Source organism: Camelus bactrianus, chromosome 8 (assembly GCF_048773025.1).
Source record: "Camelus bactrianus isolate YW-2024 breed Bactrian camel chromosome 8, ASM4877302v1, whole genome shotgun sequence".
NCBI lineage: Eukaryota > Metazoa > Chordata > Mammalia > Artiodactyla > Camelidae > Camelus > Camelus bactrianus.
In genome coordinates, this window is record NC_133546.1 from 28,410,324 (window position 1) to 28,434,227 (window position 23,904).

The following is a 23,904-nucleotide window of genomic DNA, read 5'->3' on the forward strand; positions in this document are numbered from 1 at the left end:
CCAAATTTAACTAGTTTGACATTTGTACTGAGTACTAAATAAAGCTAATCCAAGCAAGTTGGATCCAAGAAAGAAGAGAAAATGATACAAATAAAAAACAGTTTGGATAAGCAATATTCTAGCTGTCTAGTTCAAGCATGTTAGTCTTTTTTTTTATTATCAGACTAAATATAAAGCCAAGGTGTTTTTAAGTGATAAACCTCAGCTTTGGCAAACAGAGGCTCAAAGATCAACCTGACTAGTGGAGAAAGGCTGATAAGAAGCCTTTAAAATTCTGATTTGAATTAAATAATGTACATATTTGCCTATTCAAAAATTGTATTTAAAAAAAGAATCTGCAGACAGTTTAACCACAATTCAACTCATAACAAGGATCTACAACTCACAATTTGGCTATGTTTATTCAACACAACTGTGGGAAAACATGCCTCTTCTGGGTGTCCCAAAATGTTAGCAAACCAGGCTTCATTTAGGCGTGGGTCCGCCTTTTAAAGACATGGCTCAGTGGGGATGGGTTATGTGGTGACAGAAGCGTAGGGCTGACTGGCTGTGTACGTGGCACCTACCGACCTCACCTCCCTGCACTGTGGACTCTGAGACGTGTGCCAATTCGACTGCTCTCTCAGCTTGAAAGAACTGCCACTTTTAAGGAAGGGTCTGTACTGCCAGGCGTTGTTTCCTGCTAGCATGCGAAAACTAATGGTCATGATGGTAAGTTTATTGTTGTTTGTGTGGTTTTGTTTTTGTTTTCGCCTTTTAGGTTTTGCAGTCTGTTGTTTTTTTCTCTGACACTAAATGGATGATGTCTTTTTCAACACAAATTCTCCAGTTCTGTGCTCCCCAATGTGCTCACTGCATTCGCTCCAACTTCTCCTGGTATAAACTCACCCCAGCAACATTGACCAAGGGTATAGACACTTACCGTTTGATCTCACACCAATTGTGTTAAACGTTTACAAGGACTGGAGGACTAAAGCCAGTTTCTGAAGGAAATAGAGAATATATTTGGAGGGAAAACAAACAAACAAAACACTATGTACCTGAGTTAACATCAGATCCCACAAATTAAGGGGCATCCCATGACCCCCCCTGCACACACTCAGGTTTGATAATTTGCCAGAATGACTCACAGAACTCAGGAAAACACTTTACTTACAATTACGAGTTTACTATAAAAGATACAGCTCAGAAAGAGTCAAATGGAAGAGATGCACAGAACAAGGTATGGGGGGAGTGCCGAGCTGATCTGCCTTATCCAGGGGCACCACCCTCCCAGAACTTCTACCTGTTCCCCAGCCCAGAAGTTCTCCAAACCTCATTGTTCAAGAACTTTTATAACCTAATCTCCAGCCCACCTCCCCTCCTTCGTGGTCTAGGGGTGGAGCTGAGAGTTCCCACCCTCTAATCTTATGTTTAGCCTCTTTGCTGAGCAGCCCCCATCCTGGGGGCCTGTCTAGGAGCCCCACCCTGAGTTATCTCAAGAGCGTAGGCTCGGGTGTGCTCCAAAGGGCTTCATTATGAGTAACGCAAGGCACTTCTATCACTCAGGACATTCCAAGCACTTTAGGAGATATGTACCAGGAACTAGAGACAAAGACTAACTATATATATAGTTACAATACATACTTTTTATTTTTATTATAGCCCACACAGTCTTGAGTTATGTGTTCATTTAAAAAACCTTCTGACAATATGTACTAGGCTCATGATAAATATTTGTGGAATGAATACAAAAGAGACATGGTAAATCCATTTTATATAAGCCAACCTGGAAGGGTGAGTCTGAAGCGAAAACTATGAAAGGGGCCAAGGCGGCTGCATCACCCATCCTTCATCTCCCATCCCCAACCCCAAACTCCCCAGGCGGTTGTGACAGGTGCTTTTCCCCAGCTTCTGCTCAGCCCCATTCACACTGCTCCTCTCTTCTCTTAAACTCTCTCTCCTTGACTCACATTCCAGTTTGCTGACCCCAGCTCCAACCTCTTTCCCCCAACATCTTCCAGCCAGGACTGGCTTCACGATACAGTTTGACCAACAAGTGGATGAGTGTTGAGTGTTGCATCTAGAAAACTGCTTATCTAATAAAAAAGGACAGACTCAACTGACACACCCCTTGCCCATTCCTAGAGGTTCAGTGCAGATGCGAACTTAGTAGAAAGAATTCTCATTCTTTAAATGAGTGCACTGTTAACCCTAGTGCATGACTGGTGAGACTGCAAATCAGTACACTCACTATGGAAAACAGCATGAAGGTTCCTTGGCAGGTTGAAGATAATGAACCTATCATAGTCCTTGGCACCATAGTGCTTGTTGAGTAGATTAGTTAGTATAGGCATACTTTTTAAATCATTTATTGTTTCATTTTTTAGGTTGGATAGTCCAGCAAATTTAAGTTTTTTGATTTAAGAACCGGCACCTCACTGGAAAAAGACAATGGTTTTCTTTGTGTATATGTTTTTATTTTTAGTATGTGCACACTAGGGTTTGGCATTGGAAATTTTGTACTTCTTTCCATATTGTGATTATAAATTGGGAGTTACTGAGTTAAGAGGTCATGTAACAATTTAGTGCAGGGAGCAAATGTGCTGGCCACTTCTCAAGACTTGAAGAGGAAGTTCAGGAAAATTAATCAGTGCCAAAGGACAGGGTAGAGAGAAATAACCTAGGAGTTCTCCAGGAAAAGGGTATAAATATCAGACCAAACCATCCCTCCTACGTTAGGCTGCTTAAGGGTGATGGTGTGTGCCCGCAATCCTATCTGATAAAAGACTCCACAATTTTTGGTGAATCAGTGCCTTTTTTTTTTTTTTACAAGTTTTTCTGTGTAAATCTTTGTTTACAAGATAAAAAAACAACATTGCATCCAGGCAGGCACTGGCAGGAAAACATGTGGGGCTCTGACACCTGGAAATATCGGGAACCTTAGAAAAATACCACTCTTATTAGGCTGCTGTGCTATTAAGGAAGGGAACTGGCAATTTTTATTCCAAAATGTGCTGTTTTTATTCTAATTTCAAGTGGCAATTTAGGATACCTGATGCTATTATTCACTATGGTATAAATTTTTCCAACTTATGAATATTTTGTTATTGTTTTACAAAAATTTTATTCTTTTGGGGAAAAAGATACATATTCATTGCACGTCGTAAATTCAACTATAGAAAAGTACAAAGAAGAAAGCAAAAATCATGCAAATTCTATCACCTGGAGAGAGATTACTACGAATAATAGTTGATACCTATATTACTTCCAAGCATCTCTCTAGGGGTGAGTGTGTAAACGTATGTGTGGGGGTGTATACATCTCTCCTCTTTCTAAGTGTACCTAAACATATATACACATGCAGACATACACATATAGACATATACATATGTAAGCAATTTTGTATGACATGTGATGTCAGCATATTTTTGTGTAAATAAATTTGAAAGCACATTCTGGTTTAATCAAGAAACATGTCTAAAGTATAACAAGCGTCTTTAGAAAGAAAAATACCGTATGATATCACTTATACGTGGAATCTAAAAAAAAAGCAAACGAACTTGTTTACAAAACAGAAACACACTCACAGACATAGAAAACAAACTTATGGTTACCATGGGGGAAGGGAATGGGAAGGGATAAATTCAGAGTTCTAGATTTGCAGATACTAACTAATATACATAAAATAGATAAACAAGTTTATACCGCATAGCACAGGGAACTATATTCAATATCTTGTAGTAACCTATGGTGAAAAAGAATATGAAAATGAATATATGTATGTTCCTATATGACTGAAGTATTGTGCTGTACCAGAAATTGACACATTGTAAACTGAATATACTTGAATAAAAATACATATTAAAAAAAGGATAATAAGCAGCTTTAGCAAAAAAAATTCATCCAAATAAATTCTTGAAAAATTTTTCTTCAATTACTAACAGAAATTGTCTTACTATCTATATGTGTTCATGTATATATATTTATTTGTTTGTTTATTTGGGTTTTTTAAATTGTGCTTATTTATTTTTCAAAATATATTTGTGTTTAAATTCAAAAAGTACAAATCTCTTCTGATACCTGCCTTCAGCCACCTGGCTTCCCTTTCTAAAGGCAAAAAATGTCATCATTTACTTATGTATCCTCCTAGAGATAGTTTACAAAGAGTTGAGCAAGTTCATATATTGCACAAACATATATATATGTACATATAAATGCATATAAATTCCAAAACACATTATTTTCTCCTTCTTATATAATTGGTAGTACATTACATACACTGCTCTGTACTTAACTTTTTTGCTTAAACGATATGTCTTGGGTATCACTTTGTCTCTTCCTAGATTTTTCTCCTTTTTTAAAAGTACTTCCATGGTATTACATTATGTAGGACGCCATAATTTAGTCAACTAGTTTGTTATAGATTGTTTCCAATCTTTTGCTATAGCAAACAAAACTGAAAGTAATAAACTTGTGAAAATGTAATTTCACATGAGTATAAATATATTTGTAAGTTTCTATAAGTGAAATTGCTAGATCAAAAAAGGTGGTGACAAATGACCCTTCCTAAAAGTTGACAATTAAATGACCATGAGTAACGTATGACGATGCTGTTTCTCCACACTTGGCAGCAAAGTGTGTTATCACATATGTTTGTCTTTGCAATCTGATGGAAGGAAAATAGTGCAGACTAGTGTAATTTTGGTTTTCATTTATCTTGTTATGAGTGGAGCTCAGCATCTTTTATACTTAAGATTTATTTTTATTTCCTTTTCTGTGACTTGCCTGTGGCTTTTGCTTATTTTTCCATTTAACTGTTATATGTGTATTGATTTGTAGAGCTTCTTTTTTATTAAGAAAAATAGCCCTTTGTGATATGAATGATAAACATTGGTTTTTAAATAATAAAATAAAAAGTATAAAAAATATTCAAACAAGGTATGCAAAGATGGGTGTTTATTTTGTCATGCTTAATAGTACAAGTGAAATAATTTATTGGAATTTAAAGATTAAAGTTAAGTGAGTACAACTCTAGTTTTGCTCTACTCATATTCAAACTAGTTTAAGCAAAAAAAAAAAAAAAAAAAAAAAATTCATGTAAGAAAGATTCCAGAGGTGGGCAGCTTCAAGGTAATTCATTCTCATCAGGACCCAGGATCTTTCTGTCTAATATTCTTGTCCATGCATCATAGTAAATCTGGTTCCTTTCACAATTATGAGATGGCCACTAGTAGCAACCATGGTTATGTTCCTCCTAGTTCAAGCCCACTGGGAAAATGTGATTGTCTTTTCAAGCAAGTTAAGACCTTCCTCAAAAGATTCCATCAAACTTTTCCTCATGGCACGCCTCATGTCAGAATTGGGTCATTAACCCATTTTGAATCAATCACTGGTAAAATTAATTAAATTAACTTTGACTCAGAATCACCACTTTATCCAAGGTCAATACTCCCCAAATCATTACTCCACTCACTGGAGAGGTAAAGTAGATGTTAAATAGATGCTCTCTGCATTGCTCAAGCAGCACAACTTCTCTGTGCCTTGTTTTCCCTCTTCATTCAATAGGAATAATAATAAAACTTAACTCAGAAAGATTTTGTGCAGCACCTTGCACTAAGTAAAAGCCCAATAAATGTTTCCCCTTTCTCTTTGCCTTCCCCTCATTCCTAGCATTGCTGTTGTTTTTTGTCATATTATTACTTAGTGAATCACTGCCTAAGGAGCACAGTTTTGAAGAAAAGTAGTTGAAAACTCTTTTTAGAAGATATATTATTGTTGTTGCCAGAACATACTTATTCTGTTTCTGACTGACCAGTTCTATCTGTACTGATTGTCCATCATGTTAGTATCCGAAGGGCATCAATGAGAAATCCTGTCATTCACAGTCAGCTCTTCCTGATTTACTAGTGAGGTGAGCTTTTTCATCCTAAACTTACCACAGAAATATCCAACCGTGGCAATTAAAAATTAATTTTTCCATTCAGATAACTTTTCTTTGGCTTTTTGGTAGACACAGTACTATACTTTCTCCAATTGTCTCAAAAAAGAATTAACTGACACACACTGGAAGAAAGCAAAGAAGATCGAGTGATGACCAGAGGAAGAGAACATCACTTACAAAATGTTTCCCCTACTCCTGGATACGCAAGTCTTTTATGAATGTTTTCTCCTCTAGGCTATGCTTTGATTGATGTTCTAATGTATCTGTGTTGCTCTCTCCTCAACCACATACACATGCATCTAGACAAGTCAATATAAATTATCCAAACTAAAAAGAGAAGAAAAAAATAGCACCAAATGAAAGACACATATGATAATATTAAGTTGTTTAACATACAAAAAAAGTTCCAGATGGAGAGGAGAAAGTGACAAATATTTTTAAATATAATGGCTGAGAACTTTCAAAAATTGATGAGAGATATAAACATACATGTTCAATAAGTTCAGCTGATCTCAAAAGTGTAAGTACAAAGAACCACATTTCAGCGTGTCTTAGTTAAACCACTGAAAACCAAAAACAAATCCAAACAGAAGGTGAGAGAATCTGAAGCCAGCAGAAGAAGACAACGTGAACTACTAATGGCAGTTCTTCAGGATGAGGAGAAATAATCACAAACCAAGGAAGGAATTAAAAGCACAGGAAAGAGAAATATGTGGGTACATTTTAAAACATTATTTTTACTAAAATTTTAAAAAGGCTACCACCTAAAGCAAAAATAAGCAAAAAACTGTGGGATTTATAACATATATACAAGTCAAATAAATGACAATATTAGAACAAAAGGCTAGATGGTGGATAAATGGAAATATACTGTTGTATGCTTCTTACACTATCTGTAAAGTGGTAGAATATGAATTCAAGGTAGACAGAAATAAGTTAGGGATATATATTTTAATCTGTAAAGTAGTTCTGTCCAATAGAATTTTCTGAAATGGTGGAAATGTTCTGTACTCTGTACTCTCAAATACAGCAGCCACTAGCCACATGTGGCTACAGAGCACTTGAAATGTGACTAGTACAAATGAAGAACTCAATTTTAAATTTTCTTTCATTTTAATTTAAATATAAATAGTAACATATGGGTAGTGGCTATCATATTGAACAGAACAACCCTAGAGTCACCACTAATAAAAGCAAAAAGGTGTAGTTAAAAAGCCAACAGATGGGGATAAAAGAATAATGAAAATAACTAGTTAATCGAAAAGAGACAAGTGAAACAAAGAACAGGTGAAATAAATAGAAAACAAACAGCAAGATGATAGGCTAAAGCCCAACATATTAGTATTTATGTTGAATATAACTAAACCAAAATCTTCAAGTACAAAACAGATGATCTACTGTTGAAAGGGAGTTAAAATAGCAGAGCCAACTATATTCTTCTGTTTACAAGAAACACACTATTCTTTTTAAATATTTTCAAACTTACAGAAAAGTTGTAAGAATACACTAAGTACTTTATCCAGAATCATCAACGTTTTCCATTTTGTCCCATTTGCTATCTTACTGATTCTTCTGAACGATCTGAGAGTAGGTTTCATATATTATGCCCTTTTTACGCCTGATACTTGGTGTATGTTTTCTAAGAATAAGACTATTCTCTTATATAACCTCAGTATAGTTACCAACGTTGACACAATATTTGCATTTAACATACAGCCCATATTCCAATGTTAACAATTGTCCCAAAAATATCCTTTATAGAAACTTCCCCAGTACAGAATCTAGTCCAGGATCACAAACTGTATCTAGTTGTCATGTCTCCTCAGACTTTCAAAATTTGAAACAGTTCCTCAGCCTTTCTCTGTTTTTAATGGCACTTTCAAAGAATATAGGTCAATTATTTTATGGTATTTCCCTTCATTTGATTTTTTCTGATTTGTCCTTACGACTGGATTCATATTATGCATTATTGGTGAAATACTACATAAATAATATTTCAATATCCTCACAGATGTCTCCTGCATCTATTTAACATGCTCCCAATTTTATTTTAAGTGTATCCTTAATTTCTGGCGCAACAAAATAGTCTAAGCTATTTTGTTTGTTTGTTTCTCTTGTCATGAACTGAACCATTATCTAAAGATATCTGCTTTCTTTTAGTGAGGAGAAGTTTAGAAACCAACATCTAGGCAAAAAGTCACACATTAAATATAAAGACACAAATAGGATAAAAGATAAGACTGAAAAGTTATAACATCTAATTAGTAATTATTAGAAAGCTGGCATGATTACATTAATATCAGATAAAATAAACTTCAAGATAAAGGATATTACCCAGAGATGAAGTAGGATATTTCATAATAATAAATGGGTCAATCCATTAGAAACATGTAACAATCCTAATTATGTATGCATTTAATGTTACTTCAAAAGAAATTAAGCAAAAAATAGGCAAGAATAAATAAGAAATGGATAAACAGATCCACAGTCATCAGAGTTTTTAGCATACAGCTCTCAATAATTGACGTTATACTATAAAATACTGGATGCCTTTACCCTAAGATAAAGAAGAGAGCAAAGATATCCACTCTCACTACTTCCATTCAACACTGTAACAAAAGTCCTGGCTCATGTAATAAAAACAAGTAAGTCATAAAGTTGGAACGTCTAAGTAGAACTATCACTGTTTGCAGATGACAGGAATATGTAAGTAGAAAATCTAAAAGAATTGATGTAGTACTACAACTAATCAGTGAATTTAGCAAAGTCATCTAATATAAGGTCAATATTTTAAAATGCCAGTGGCATGTCCCTATACATGCAGTAAACTATTGCATAAGTAAATTTAAAAACATCTCATTTATAATAGCTTTTAAACGGCAAATACCTAGAAGTAAATTTAACCAAAAAATGCAAATTCTCCTACACTGAAAGCTACAAGAGAAAACTACAAGAAAACAAGTGCTGAGAAAACATGAAGGAAGTCCTAAGTAGGTGGAAAGACAGATCATGCTCATGGAGCAAAACTAATATTGTTAAGTCATTGATTACAGTCCCAAATAAAATACCAACAGCTGTTTTTATAGATGTTGATAAATTGATGTTAATATGCATATGAAGAAAAAAACCTGAAATAGTCAAAATAATCTCAATTAAAAAAGACAAAGTTGGAAGAGATATATTAGAAGATTTCAAAACTTAACAAAAAGCCATATTCATTAAAACAATAAATTTCTTATTGGCATAAGTATAAGCCCATAAATTAATTGATCAGCCTAGAGAGCTCACTTGATGTTAATAGATTTAAGATGTTAATAAAATTTAATATGAGAAAGAAAGATCTCTTCAATTAATGGTGCTGAAGAAATCAGATATCCATAGAGGAAAAAATTTTGATCTGAACTCCTTCTTCACATCACAAAAGATTAACTCATAAAGGGTCATTGATCTTAATGTGAAAACTAAAACTATAAATTTTCTAGAAGAAAATAGAAGAATATTTCTTTGATTCTGGGATAAGCAAAAAATTCTTACATAAGGCACCAAAAAAACTATTAAGGTATCCAATTATAAAATAGATTTCAGAGACATACCTTTCTGTAAGGATTTCCTAACACTAGTCTAATTTTTCAGGTCTTAAAAAAGAATGCTTTAGGTCCCATCTTTGATTGTCTCTGCTCTATGTCTTCGTGGCTTTTGCTGTGGTTCAGTGAGAAACAGCTTCATCACCCAACCTACATTGTTTAGATTCTCTTTGTTTACTTTCAATTCTGCTTGCAAACTGGCCAAATTTTTTTTCCCTGAGATTATTTCTTTCTTACAACAACCTGCTTATGCTATCAACATTCTGCCTTGAAGTAACTTTCTAATTCCATATTTCATTAAGCATATTTTCTGCCCCCATGGGGATCCCAAATGTTTTGTCAGTACATAACACAGACTGTAAGTTTTCCAGCTTTCTACACTAGTTTTCATACCACCTGCTCCCCTAGTCCCAAAGACAAAAATATCATATATATTGAATTTTTATAAAGACAACAACCACTTCTAGAGTGAAGGTCTGTATTAGTCCACTTTTGCTACAATACTGACAAACTCAGAATTTCAGTGACTTGCAACAATAAATAATTATTTTCATTCTCACAGGTGTGCACGTTGCAGTGGTTTGGCTGATCTAGTCTGGGCTTTGCAATGCCACACTGAACTCCAGGCTTCAGGTCCAGTTTATTTTTTTTTAAAAGTGTCTTCATTCTCAGACCTCTACAAAGGAGTACCAGCTACCTGGGGCAGTTCAAAGGAACACCTTTGAAGACTTGGATTGAGAGATATACATTAATAGGCCAATGGCCGTATCAGGTCACGTGGCCAAGCCCAACTTCAATGTAGGCAGAGAAGTACACTCTACCACCATGACACAGTGGGGAGGTGTAACCAGGATGGAAAGAAACACTGGGGAACCTTGGGCAATTCACTCTCCAAACTAAAGGAAATATCAATTTATGTAAAAACCTACTAAATTCATTTTCACTGAAATCAGAAATAAGACTGATCACTGCTATCAACAACATTAGCAAATAAATGCAACATAATAAAATATATTCAAATTTTAAAAAATGTATTATTGCATTACCTGAGTAAAAATCATTTGGCAAAATTAGCTGAATCAGACAAATTCATGTTCCATGGAAAAAGAGGCCAGATCAGCATTAGAATCTTTGTACACGAAAAATTATTTTACTAATTTTTATTTATTTAGTTAGTTTTTACAATTTTAGGCATACTAGATCAGCAATCCTCCTTTCTCAACCTTAATTTTTTAAGGGAGAAAAACCTTCTTTTTTCCCTCCAAAGACTACTTAGTAAAACCTCATGGGCCAGTTTGGAAAAGAAGCTAATGTTCATGATCAGCTGTTGGCACCATCTCATCACTGTACAGTGTACGAAGATGAAGTTCTAAGAAATAGAAGGTAGCAGAGGCCTTGGTGTTTCTCGATGGCCGCACTTGGTTCGTCTTCATGCTGAAGTGACGCTGTTTATTCATACGCATGAGTCGTCATTGTAGAGCTCCTGCTATTCCCTGCCCATCTTCATTTCTTGTTCTTGTTAATTTCTAGTGTCTGAAAATTAGGTAGTAAATCAAAAATAGTTAGAGGCCCTCCTACCAGGAAGCCTTTTTGTTTTTGAAAGATAGCAAAGCCCTGACACCCCAGTCACTTCGCTTCAACAGCATCAGGAGAAAAACAGCCACTCTCCCATGTCACACTCCCCCGAATTTTTTCCCATGGTGACACAGCTCAGCCTGCCAAGGTACAAGACTAGGAAACTCATTTCACATTTCATTCCTCCCCTCTGTTCAGCTCTCCCTTCAGATTCTTGAAAGCAAGAAACCTGTCACAACTGATCCCAATCTAAACACTTTTTTCAAGCAAGTAGACTCTATATTTAGAGAGTATTTGAGAATTGAAATCGTCACCCTAAATCACAGGAATAGCTTTTCCTCTCGGACCCCCTTAACTAAGTAGGTTATTTTCAAGAGTGTCACAAGGCATGTAAGACAAAGCAAAGAGAACATGGCATTTGGAGGGGAAAGAGGAGATTAATGTGGAGTTAGAACTAACCAATGAAATGCGAAAGGTAGGGCAATCCTGCAACTAAACCTGCAGCAGATCAAGCAAATCTCTCTCCAGACCCACATTGTAGGACACAACTGAGTGAGATCAAAACCAGCTGAATGTAGGGGAGGGCGATTCTGTAATATTATCTTGCCTTTCCTACACATCAAACATCGTGCATCCTTCAGGGCATTTCACGGGAACCAAACCAAGACTTTATTCCCAAGGATGTTTTGCAGCAACCACCGAGAAGAGCTGGTGGTGGCTGGTGTATCCGTGAGCTCGCTCTGAATTCTTACCGTACTGATTTTCTATCTTCTTATTTAGATAGAAAAAAACAGAGAGAAACATAGTACGTGCCTCTTTATATAGAATCAAAATACTTGGAGAAGCAAAATAAGTTGAATGGCAAAAACAATAAGAACTGATTATTTACTGATGACCAAAGGCACAAGTGAGAACCTAAAATGCCTCCTGATCTCTGAAAAATTAAATTAGGAGCAGTTTAATTTTAGTGTGAAGAGCTGATTTATTATCTTCAAATTCTTTAAAATTGGTCATTCATTTATTCAGTCAACAAACACTTATTCAAAATCTACCAATTCTTTTTTAATAACAGGCAATGGACACAATCACCCAAAAAGCAGAATCAAGATTAAGATCCCTGGAGGAATTAACCAGATAAAATGAGACAAACAAAAGGAACTTGGTCCCCAAGCCTTACTGAATGAAGCAGTTTGCAGATGTGTGTGTATCTTTTCTTAGCACACTGTCCTCAAAGATGTCTTACCTCGCTTGCTCATCTTGTCCCATTCATTTTTTTTTAATTGAAGTATAGTCAGTTTATAGCATTGTGCCAATTTCTGATGTACAGCATGATGTTTCAATGTTTTAGTCATACATACACATGCATATATTCCTTTTCATATCTTTTTCATTATAGGTTACTATAAGATATTGAATATAGTTCCCTGTGCTCTACAATAGGACCTTGTTGTTTATCTATTTTATATATAGTAGTTGGTATCTGCAAATCTCAAATTCCCAATTGATCTCTTCCCACCTCCTTTCCCCCTAGGTAACCATAAGTTTGTTTTCTATGTCTGTGAGTCTGTTTCTGTTTTGTAAATAAGTTCATTTGTGTCATTTTTTTAGATTCCACATTTAAGTGGTATCATATGGTATTTTTCTTTCCCTTTCTGGCTTACTTCACTTAGAATGACGGTCTCCAGGTCCATCCATGTTGCTGTAAATGGCATTATTATATTCTTTTTTATGGCTGAGTAATATTCCTATATTATAATATATATATATATATATATATATATATATATATATATATATATATATCACAACTTCTTTAGCCAGTCATCTGTTGATGGATATTTAGGTTGTTTCCATGTCTTAGCTATTGTAAATAGTGCTGCTCTGAACATTGGGGTGCATGTATCTTTTTGAATTAGAATTCCCTCTGGATATATGCCTAGGAGTGGGATTGCTGGATCATATGGTAAGTCTATTTTTAGTTTTTTAAGGCATCTCCATATGGTTTTCCATAATGGCTGCACCAAATTACATTCCCACCAACAGTGTAGGAGGGTTCCTTTTTCTCCACACCCTTTCCAGCATTTATTATTTGTGGACTTTTAAATGATGGCCATTCTGACTGGTGTGAAGTGACACCTCATTGTAGTTTTGATTTGCATTTCTCTGATAATTAGCAATATTGAGCATTTTTTCATGTGCCTATTTGCCATTTGTATGTCTTTTTTTTAACATTTTTTTTTATTGAGTAATAGTCATTTTACAATGTTGTGTCAAATTCCAGTGTAGAGCACAATACATGAACATATATATATATTCATTGTCACATTTTTTTTTCGCTGTGAGCTACCACAAGATCTTGTATATGCTGTGCTATACAGTATAATCTTGTTTATCTATTCTACATTTAAAAATCCCAGTCTGTCCTTTCCCACCCCTCTCCTCCTTGGCAACCACAAGTTTGTATTCTATGTCTATGAGTCTGTTTCTGTTTTGTATTTATTTATTTATTTATTTATTTATTTATTTATTTATTTATTTATTTATTTATTTTTTAGATTCCACATATGAGCGATCTCATATGGTATTTTTCTTTCTCTTTCTGGCTTACTTCACTTAGAATGACATTCTCCAGGAACATCCATGTTGCTGCAAATGGCATTATGTTGTCAGTTTTTATGGCTGAATAGCATTCCATTGTATAAATATACCACATTTTCTTTATCCAGGCATCTGTTGATGGACATTTAGCCTGTTTCCATGTCTTGGCTATTGTAAATAGTGCTGCTATGAGCATTGGGAGCAGGTGTCTTTTTGAAATAGGGTTCCTTCTGGATATATGCCCAGGAGCAGGATTCCTGGGTCATATGGTAAATCTATTCCTAGTCTTTTGAGGAATCTCCATACTGTTTTCCACAGTGGCTGCACCAAACTGCATTCCCACCAGCAGTGTAAGAGGGTTCCCTTTTCTCCACAGCCTCTCCAGCATTTTGTCATTTGTGGACTTTTGAATGATGGCCATTCTGACTGGTGAGAGGTGATACCTCATTGTAGTTTTGATTTGCCTTTCTCTGATAATTAGTGATATTGAGCATTTTTTACATGTGCCTATTGATCATTTGTATTTCTTCCTTGGAGAATTGCTTGTTTAGATCTTCTGCCCATTTTTGGATTGGGTTATTTTTTTTTTTTTGTTAAGTTGTTGTCCATTCATTTTAAATGACTTTCTAACCATCTACACTTGCTAAAATCCAAGTCTTTCTTTAATATGTGCTTCACTTACAGAAGATACACATTTTATATTTGTTGAATTGAATATATAGGAACATAAAATATTTTTCATAGCACATTTATTAGGCAGGAAAATTCAAAAAATCATTAATGTAAGACCAGGACATTTTGCCTCTGAGTTCATTTCAAGAGATGGCAACTGTGACTCATTAGCAAACAAAGGACAGAAATGTCCTTATACATGATTTAATCAAGTAGAATGACCTTTCAAGGTCATTTTACCAAAAAGAATGATCTTTCAAAGTCATGACCAGATTGTGAGACAATGAAATGCAATATAATTAGAATTTAATCAGATGTTGTCTTAATATCTATAAGTTATATTTTTGTAAAATACAGAATGTATTTCAAAAGAGTGCACATCAAAGTCAAAGACCTTTTGAGTAAATAGAGAAGAGCTTTAATTATCTTAATAGCTTTGTGGCAGTTTTAAAATGTGGTCACATATTCATTGAAAGGGGGACTCTCTGTCCCCTCCTCTTGAATATAAATGGGGCATGTGACTCTTCAACCTATCAAGTCTAGGGGCAGGTGAACCCTATGTGGCTTCTGAGGGTAGATCACAAAAGCTCATGAAGCTTCCACCTTGTTTACAGGAACACTTACTCTTAGTCCCCTCAGAGTCCACGTCAGAAGTCTGACCACCCTGAGGTCACATTGCTAGAGACACCACATGTAAGCATTCTAATTGACAGTCCCAGCTAAGTCCAGCCTTCCAGCCATTCTTCCAAAGTATGAGACATGAGAATGAAACCATCTTGGACTTTTCAGTCCATTTTATTATATCTCACATTTTTTTGTGGGTCCGCAATGCTGTAGGATTCACTGGGTGATCCTTGTGTGTGGGTTAATGGAGATCACTTGGTGGAACAGAATAACGACCAGCTGATTTCTGCCCAAATTTCTGACCCACAAAATTGTGTGATATAATAAAATGGAGATTTTTTTTTTAAAGCCACTAAGTTCTGAAGTAGTTTTTTTTTTATGTAGAAATATGTAGCTGGAACAAGATCCCTCTGCCAGCACCCACTGAAAGAACAAAAAGAATATAAGAGAATAATTTATGTAGCTGCTGTGGGAGTCTCATACTCGGTGAGTAGTTAAAAGAATTGGGTAACATACAACCTAATCACAGGAATATGGACCAAGAGGGCCATTCGACCATCCTATTTAGAGGGTTATAATATAATAGGTCAAAACATGCCCCATCGATGTTATCCTCAAGAATCTAGCATCCCAGCTGAAATCCTCCACTCTTCCAGAATTTCAAATGGCAGAGAAGATATATTTGTAAATTGTTTGCAAAGGCATAATAATTTCCTCGATAGTTAAGCATCTTTCAATTCTGTAAAGATTTAGAATTAAATATAGAAATTTGTAAGTAATCAAAATCACAACATTAATATTTGTATTAATGAATCTGTGTATTTTTTAATATTTTTGTACTTGTTATGTTTGTAAGAATTTAGACAATTAGAGGACACAGCAGCCTTATAATTCCAATTTAAAATATATTAATTGAATAATTAATTCAGACTTGTGATTGCAAAGTGAAATCTTATTATGTTTACGCACAGTTTGAAGACATTTAAGAAAATTCAAGTTTCTCCAATCTTGTAAGTTTAATTTTTATGTTTTTAGAGTACTCAGGAAAGTTTCTTTTAGGTAAGTCACATATTGTATGTACCAAATGAATTTAAATGAACCTAAAATATTTGAACACATTTCACTAAGTTTTCAAAATGGGACAAATATTATTTAAAGTCAATATATTTCCTAATTTAAACTCCTTACAAAAGAATTTCCTCTTGCCATAAATTTGCTGAGAGCTATTCTTATCCTGTCTCTCCTGGGGATTTCACTAAGCTGTCGAAGAAGTATGACTGGTCACTGCCAGGGGCAAGGGAAAAAAAGGAAATTCTCCCTGCACAAGGGTGAAGAAGAGCCTGTTAATTATCAGCAACAGAGGCGAACTCAGCAGTCCCTGCACAAAAGAAAGCTCTGCCTTGAGAACCAGCCGTCTCCTGTCAGTGCTCTGAGCTGCTCCTGGTGCTTCTCCAGCTTCCCCGTGGGGTTCAGATAAGATGAGCACCTTTAAAGGAGGGACACTGCAAACACTGCTCAGGGGGAGCACCTGAAGTGAGAAAGGGACTTATTACCTGTTACCAGGTCTTCCCCTGTAAGTGACAATAGCAATATAAACCTTTGTTCCTAGAATGCAGAAGCATTCTTCCCATTCCACCTCCAGAGACAAAGGAAAGAAATGAAATACATATGAAAGAATTAGAATAAGGCAATAAAGATATTCTTAAAATCATCGGGTCTCGCTGGTGAACCTAGTCTACCCTTCTTATATGCTTCTAGAAATTTGCACGTATACTATTGTGAGCAACGGCACTATCTCTGGCGTTTGTCTAAGTTACGCCTCTATCCTTATATTTTTCCTAGGTTCTTCAACCCACTTGTCTCTGTACTTCAGCTCTCAATGTTTAGCTCAGGGCACTTTGTTCTAATGAGCCATTTAGATATACTCTATTCTCTTTGGCTTAGAAAGCCAGAGATACCCACTCTCAGGTTCGTGGGCCACTGCTACTTCCAGATGCGAAGACTCTTGTTGCCTGGGTAAGAGCTCAAAGCTTTCCCTGACCCAGCAGAGCCACAGATGTCCCTTAACTCACCAGCTTCCTTTTTCTATGAGTCTTAAATATGAATATCCTTACGGCTCTTTTTACTTTATACAAACCACTATCAATGTTGTGGACCTACTATATCGTCTGATCAGATCCCTTTCCTGTTCCTGGGAAATCACCCGGACCCTACTGTGCATCTACGGGAGGACTGGACTCTTCTTACCCAAGCCGACCTGGCCCCAGCTGACTTGCCCAAGGACAGAGCCTAATCTCCAGCTGGGCCATTAGTCATTTTCCAGTGTTCTAACTGGACTTGAGGAAAAAAACCCAACAATTCTTGTTATGGGTTGAATTGTGTTTAGAGTTTATTGTTTGATTTCTTCAAATTTGGGAATTTCTCAGTGTTCCTTCTGGTACTGATTTCTATTTTTATTCCATTGTGATCAGAGAAGATACTTTGGATGATTTCAAACTTTAAAAATGTATTGAGACTTGTTTTGTATTCTAACATACGGTCTATCCTGGAGAATTCCCAAATGCTCTTGAGATAAATGTATATTCTGCTTGTTTGGTTGGAGTGTTTTATATATGTCAATCAGGTCTAGTTTGTTTACAGTGCTGTTCAATCCTCAATTTCCTTATTGATCTTCTGTTTAGTTGTTCAGTCCATTATAGAAAGTAGGGTATGGAAGTACTCAACTGTTATAGCAGAACTAGTTCTCCCTTTAATTCTGTCAATTTTTGCTTCATGTATTTTGGGACTGTGCTATCAGGTGTGCATTTGTTTATAAGTGTTATATCTGCTTCATAATGAAGCCTCTCTATACTCATTCAGAAACTTAAAGAGACAATAAATAGCTTTTTTCCAAGGTGCCCAGGAAATCTCATAGTAGATTGGGTAGCTCTATTTTTGCAGTTTAACTTTTAACATATTATTTAGGATATATATAGTAGTTGCCATAATGCAGAGTCTAGAAACTTTTGTATAGTTAATTCATTTACATACAGGATTTTTTTAAACAGGAAGAGAGAAAGATTAAGACAATGAAATGGATTTCTAATCAAATTTGAAATGAAAAATCAATTATAGAAAACTATGCAGAACTTCTTTCTTTGTGAAAATGCTATACTATGCAATATATATATGATATATAATATATATATATGATTCTTTGTAAGAGGCACCACCCACAGTAGATGAAATTTATGTATGTAAATGCCTGTCATGATGTCCTTAGTAATTTTGTAATCCAGAAAGTGTATCTTCTATAAAGTATAAAAAAGTGCATTTTCTAGTAAAAGTAATTTGATCTAGTTCCAGGCCCAAAGGAAAAACAAACCTGCTTCACTGTTCTTTTGCTGCTTCTTTATACTGTCCTCCTGTGTAACTGATCCTGGTGCCAGATGTGAGGGCTGCTGTTTCTTCAAAACTTTAAAGAATATGGAAGATTAACTCCCTGTGCTTTTGATGCCTGTCAGAAATTTTCAGTGAGTTAAGAAGCCTGAATGAGTCAGAGACTCTTTAAATAAGAAGATAACCAAAGTTAGAAGGTATAAAACAGATTAAATAAATAAATAAATATATATTTTATAATATATAAATATTAAAAGTCCTGTTTGATGTTTAAGTATGGACCGTATTCTGCTGCTGCAAATAGGTGGGAATAATCCCCAGGCTCACAAAGGGCATATATGATCCAGAAAGGCTCACTGGTTTGACGTGCTTTTCCTGACAATCTGCTCAGTGCATTATCCCTCCATTTGGAAATGCAGTGTCCCCTCCCTGTAATAACAAGGGAATGAGGGAGGGCCAGATAGAGTGAGCAGCCTGAGTTCTCCCTTGCCTTTCACCACCTCTCCCAATACACACACACACACACACACACCCACACGCAGAGGTCATTTCTAATTAGGTCTCATGGGTGTGAGAAATTGCTCCAGAAATGCGCTGGGGCTGGGGCTTCCATCACCAGATTTGGGGCTGGACAAGGAAGTGGGAGTGGGCTGCTCTACAAAGGAGCAAGTAAGTCGATCTGAAGAGGGTACAGGTGGCCTGAATCCTCCAGGGTCCCGCTGAGCTGCAGCTGCCCTACACTGCCAAAAAGCAGGGAGATGTAGAGGGCAAGATCAGAGAGAGTACCAGCTGAGATAGTCTGATGCAGGAAAGAGGAGGCAGGGACTGGCCAAGCCTGTGTAGGTAACATGGACATTTATATAATGCTTTACAGCTTATGAGTGCTCTTCATCTTCACTATGCCGTTTATTTTTCAGCAACTGAATTATGTAAGAGGCAGATAATATTATTTTTCCCAGATAATAAAATTATCCCTATTTGTTTTCATAAATGAAGAAATTGAGTCTTGCCTAAGATCACAATTTTAGTAAGGTCACAGCTATAATTCAAACCTACATCATTTCCTGCCTTGTTAGCTTGTGCTTAGAAAATCAGCCCCAAACAGACTTACTAGGTCAGCTGTGGATCAAAGCACAGTGCAGCAATTCAAGGCTTCCAGTGTGGCTGGAACTGAGTTTTGTGATAAAGGTGGACAGTAAGAGGTCTGGATTGGCTCACACGCTGTTTTCAAGAACTTGTCATTGATTCTGAAGGCAGTGGAAAGAACATGTTCAAGTTTATGCTTCAAAACAGGGATCGGCAGTCTTTGTATCATAAGCCAAATCTGGTCCACTGCCTGTTCTGTAATTAATTTTTTTGACGCACATCCATTCCTATTTATTTACATATTGTTTATGGCTGATGCTGTGCTACAAAAGTAGATTTAAGTAGCTGCAACAGAGACCATCTCAAAGCCTAAATTAATTACTATTGGCCCCTAACAGAAAATGTTGGCTGATGTGTTTCAGAGACATCTCTCGGGCTGTGATGATCATTAGAGGGAACCAAGATGGGATACAATAAGCCCCCCCTGAAGTCCCCTTCAGAAGTTTCCGTGAGAAATGATGAGTCTGAAGTGGGTTTGGGACAATGGCAAGGATCTAAAAGATGCTGATGCAAAGACTTGAAAAGACTTGGAGCCTGGACATGTGAGTTGAGGAACTGGAAAGGTAAGAATGATTCCAATTTTACTCTTAGATTTTTTTCTTAAGATAGTAATTGAAGGCACAGGATTAGATGCTTCACCAGAGAGAGGATAAAGAGTGAGAGAAAAGAGCCCAGGCAGAACCTCGAAGAATGTAGATGTATAAACACTGGGTAAATAGAGAAGTGCTTGGGGAAGATTTAGAAGGAGCTCCCAGACAGGTGAGAGGACGGCTGAGGGTCAGCAGTGTCAGACACCGGTGGATGGAGGGGAAAATTCAAAACTTGTCATTGGATTTGTCAAGAAAGAGCAATTGCTGTGGAAAGACAAGAAGCATACCCCAGACTCCGGTGGACCAAGGAATGACAGAGGTGAGGGAGTAGGGATGTAGACACAACCTTTAAAAATGCTTGATTTGGAAGTGAAAGGTAGAGATAGCCCGGCAGCTGGAGGGAGCCTAAGACTGAGCAGCAGTTTCATTTCTGTGTTCTTTGTGTTTTAATAAAGGAACTCTGTGAGCAACCTTAGATAATGAGGAGGAGGAGCCATTAAAGAAAGAAGCTGAAGATACAGGGGCGAGTGAGGCTAAACAACGGAGGATGCTGCCAAGGAGGCAGGAGGGAAGAATCTAGAGAAGCAGAAAACAAGATCATCTGTTGAAAGTGAGGGAGGATGCCCAAGACTCGGTGGTTGGAGTAGTCATCATAGACAATGGCCAAGAGAAAGAAAACGAGGGAAGCCCAGACCGAAAGTCCAGGCAAAACTGAAAGTCCAGCTGAAGATCTGTGAGTCGTGTGATTTTCTCCACCAGCATGAAGGGTTTAAGTAGAAAACTAAACACAAAATTTCAGCAGTGAGGAGTTGCAACAACTCCGAAGTCCAGCTGGGAGAAGTGCTATCTAAAGTCTTTAGTATACAGAATGCATTCTTATCCTTCCACTTCTGTGAATATTCCGCTTCTTGAATCAGAGTCAAAGGACTACACATGTGGACCACAAGACCTCACTCCGTATGTTTCAATTAGATTTTCTGGCCTTTCGAGCTACCCAGAGAAGGGTCCATGTGGCATTGCCCCCAGTTCCTGTTGTGGCTTTCAGGAAAACTTTCACAATGTCTGGAGCCCTTGATGTCCTGTAAATGACGGAGAATAATGTCCCTGAGCTCCTTGCAGCAGGAGCCCACTTACATGGCACTAACCTTGACTTCAAAATGGCATGGTACATCTGCAAAAGGAAAAGTGATGGCATCTACACGGAAAGTTTGAAGAGAACCTGACAGAAGCTTCTGCTGGTAGCTCATGCCAGTGTGGCCCATTGAAAACCCGGCTGACATCAGTGTCATATCCTTCGGGAATATCAACCAGCAGACTGTGCTGAAGTTTGCTGCTGCCACTGCAGTTACTCCTGTTGCTGGTTGCTTCACTCCTCAAACCCTCACTAACCAGATCCAGGCAGCTTTCCAGACTCCGGACTTCCGGTGGTTACTGATCCCAGGGCTGCCCACCAGCCTCTCCCGGAGGCACTTTCATTAACCTGCCTGCCATTGCTATGTGTAACAGTCTCTCCTCCATGCAATGTGGACACGGCCAACACGTACTACAACAACAAGGGAGGGGTGGCAGATGTCAACCAGGGAAGTTCTGCATGTGTGTGATGCCACCTCCCGGGATCAAGTCATACCTGATCTCTACTTCTACAGAGTTCCTGAAGTGATTGCAGTAGAAGAGTAGGCCTCTAATTAAAAGGCTGTGACCAAGGAGGAATTTCAGGGTCAACAGACTGCTCCAGTTCCCTAATGTACTGGTACACAACCGGGGGTGCAGACTGATCTGAAGGTGTGCAGGTCCCCTCCATGCCTATCTAGCCATTCCCTACTGAAGCTTGGAGCAGCCAGCCTGCCACTGAAGACTGGTCTGCAGTTCCCACTGAGCAGGCCACCGAATATGTAGGAACAACCATTGACTGGTCTTAAGATGTTCTGCCACAGACTCTTAAACAGGAAATGAAACTTGGGTTGACAAGAAACAAAGTTTCCAAAAAGAAATTTCTGATTTCTTCTGGCCTATCAATTGAAGCCCAAACTCATAGGAATTTATAACAAAGACCTGAGCCTCATCCTAAACGTGTTAAACCAAAATTCAAGTGAGTCTGAGGATGTCTGGGACCCTAGTCTGATAGGGGAGACTCTAGGAATATCTTTATATGAGGACAAGAGGAGCCACAAGATAGGGAACACATCTTAAGGGATGAGAGAATCAATGTATTGACATCTTCAATATTCATACAAGCAAAGTGCACAATTAGTATTTCACCAAATCCACTGTAAGGCAATGAGCACAGGTATCAGCGTTACTGGTACCAAGAGTTACAATCTGAGGACATTACTTATTTGGAGTCAAGCATCATTCCAAGTCCTTGTCCGACATGGTCTCATTTAATATAGCAATCTTCTGAGGAAGTATTACCATTGTTTCCCTTTAATGGTGGAAGAAACCGAGGCTTGAGATGCTAAGTGACTTTCCTGAGATCACACAGCAGGTTATTAGCAGCACCAAGATCCAAACTAACCTGGACACCTCCCTGATGACAGGAGTATCATCAGCCCACCAAGTCAAGTGCACAGGAAACAATTGAAAATTTCTTTAACTCAGTTTTATTTCCACTTTAAGCCTCATCCTGAAACTTCTATGAGTATTAACCTGGGTCATGTTAAGATTTCACCTCTCCCATTCCACTCTGAGCTAACAAAAATATTTGGGGCTGATGTGGCACCAAGGCACAGGGTGAGCCCTGGACCTTGGTAATCTGCTCACACTAGACACTAAGACAACCATCGTCCCATTCAATGTGGCCCCTGGACCATGGGCCAGAGTTCTGTATGAGCCCTTCTAGTCTCCTCCACTCATACAGCCTCAAAGCTCATGTTTCTGTTACTCACCAGGAACCTGGACACATTGAGCTTATGAGCCTGGTTAGAGACCCACAAAGCCTCCGTCTCCATGGTCTTGCTTGCTTTAGTCCCTTCTGCTTTTGGGACCCAACACTCTGAAAGCACGATCAGGAACTAGAGCATAAACTCGTTCATCTCTTTCTCCACAGCCCTGGGCCCTGGGCAATATTCCTCAGCTTGTGGAATCCTTTACCCACCAAGTTTATTATTAAGGTCACTTTCTCTGGGCCCACAAATTTTCTCCTCCCTCAAGGGCTTAGGATTTGGAAAATAAAAGTCAGAATTTCCAAGTTTATCCTGTCCCTTCCTCTCTGGATGGAAGGAGGGCCAGGCTTATGAGCTGTTTTAACAAAGAAAATACAAGGAAAGAAAAATGAGATAATACCGAAATAGTATCTTGCCACTTTGAGTTCTTTAGAAGAAAAATGCCGCTTGACTGTAAGGAATAAAGAATAGGATAAAGGTCCTTGGATGATTTGGGTGGGAGTTCCACCAACTTAGCTTCTGGCACCAACCCAGCAACCACACAGAAGGGCAAAATATGCAAAACACAGCACAGTGCATTTCATATCCAAGAAAGTTAGGAGCTGGAAAAGCTGTGCTTTCACAGCATCTTCACATGAGAGCAATTGTACAGACCTCTCCTCAGCACAGATCCGGGAGCTTTCTGAGAGCACGGTGAAGTGCTTTCTGGTGGCCTGAGTGCACCGAGCATTGACACCACTTCATTCGTTGTCCCATTTCTGGTATGTGCTGTCGACACCATCAGGGCTCTCGTGAGTGGAGTCATCCTCTTTTTAAGTTACAGGTCAATTTTCTATGTCCTCTTTGCTTTTCTGCTTCTCCTGAGATGGCAGCTGGGAAAAAAATATATTAAAAAATGATGAAGAGCCAAATACATGGAGAATGTAACAGAG

The 23,904-nt window shown here is 37.5% G+C and overlaps 1 long non-coding RNA gene across 1 annotated transcript; it reads left to right on the forward strand.

Moving 5' to 3' along the window:
- The first annotated feature begins 587 nt into the window (after positions 1–587).
- Positions 588–23,904, forward strand: LOC123619789 (uncharacterized). The gene is made up of 3 exons (XR_006728469.2): positions 588–711; positions 19,863–20,063; positions 20,546–23,904. It is a non-coding gene; the product is annotated as an uncharacterized LOC123619789 (long non-coding RNA).